The sequence below is a fragment of the Sinocyclocheilus rhinocerous genome, unplaced genomic scaffold (genome assembly GCF_001515625.1).
Source record: "Sinocyclocheilus rhinocerous isolate Xijiao unplaced genomic scaffold, SAMN03320098_v1.1 scaffold5118, whole genome shotgun sequence".
NCBI lineage: Eukaryota > Metazoa > Chordata > Actinopteri > Cypriniformes > Cyprinidae > Sinocyclocheilus > Sinocyclocheilus rhinocerous.
This window is the reverse complement of record NW_015625570.1, coordinates 202,655-203,979: the sequence shown is the minus strand read 5'-3', so window position 1 is coordinate 203,979 and position 1,325 is coordinate 202,655. Positions and strand designations below refer to the sequence as shown.

Sequence of the window (1,325 nt, the reverse complement as noted above, 5' to 3'; positions counted from 1 at the left end):
GTGCGGTGGAACCGGCGTCAGCTTCTAGGAATGAAGCAAGCGCTCGCAGGGATGCCGGAAGTATGGCACTGAGACGCAGCGTCTCGTTCCCTTCGGGGAACCATGGTTACATGGGTAACCTGGAGACGTTCCCCTTCAGGAACTCGAGCTGCGTCGAAACGCTATGGGAACGAGAATGCCCACGCCGCCAGACTTACAAATCCCTGACTAGTGTGGAAGAGCACAGCTAAAGCAAGAGAACAGAGCCAGGAGTGGCGCAGAGTGCAGGTAGGCACCTGACAAAGTAGGCGGGGACATCCCGTCCAAAGGTCAACTTTAGAAGGAGTGAGTCTTGACCCCCAAAGGAGAGGGGAGATCAGAAGACTCAAGGCTATGGAATAGGGCTGTCACGATTCGTCGATTTAATTCGACTTTTTAAAATCCTTGTCTTCATTTTGCTCGCATCGACTAACCGGCAAAATACCGGAAGTGGCGCATCTACGCAAACACAGGAGAATACATCGCGGTTTCAAAATAAAAGCTCAAACCCTCACTCTGAGTTTACACGTTTTGATGTCCACATATTCATTTAATTACAGTGGCTACAGCATTTCTGTCCTAAAGAAATGGCCAAATATGAAAGATTAAGTGGACATTTGAATGAAATGGTGCTTGGTCAATATAAGGATTAGATCGCACCGTAATGTGTAAAAACAATCGTCAGGCCAATGGCGCCCTCTGCAGGCCTTTGTTGTAATGCGTAATGTACATTAGCTCTATTTATAATACATTGTATTTTAACAGTTTTGTTTAATAAAACCATATGATTTCTTGCTTTTGATGCTTTATTTGAACTAATTATTATTGCCTCATTGCTATTATATATGTATTTTAAGTAATTTTAAAGGCTATTGTTCACTTAAACCTATTTTTATTACCACAAAAAAAATTAATTATAATTATAGGGCCCTATGAATTCCGTTTTATTTCAAAATTCCGTTTTTTTTCCATTTTAAATTTTTTATACTCTGTTTTAATGCTTAAATTAAATGTTATTAATCAATTTTTCTCCTAAATAAATTCTGGTAAATAATATTTCTGGTAAATACTCCTTTAAAAAATGTTTTTTGATTATAATTTTGTTATTAGTAGACTAGAACACGTGTATATGTTGTCGTTCTTATAATATAATACTGAACTTTGATTTCAGTGATTTGGACTATAAGATGGACACTTGCTTCTTGCACTTTATGTTGCACTTTACTTTTTTACTTTTGTATTTCATTTGGTTTAATGAAATATAGTTTAATAAAATATTCTTAAGTAAAATTGTTGATTTTTTTGTG

General features: G+C 37.0%; 1 protein-coding gene across 3 annotated transcripts in view; it reads left to right on the top strand.

Moving 5' to 3' along the window:
* The window catches only part of LOC107750267 (amyloid beta A4 precursor protein-binding family B member 2-like), a 38,682-nt gene that overhangs the window by 3,933 nt on the left and 33,424 nt on the right, over window positions 1-1,325 (top strand). The window lies entirely within an intron of this gene.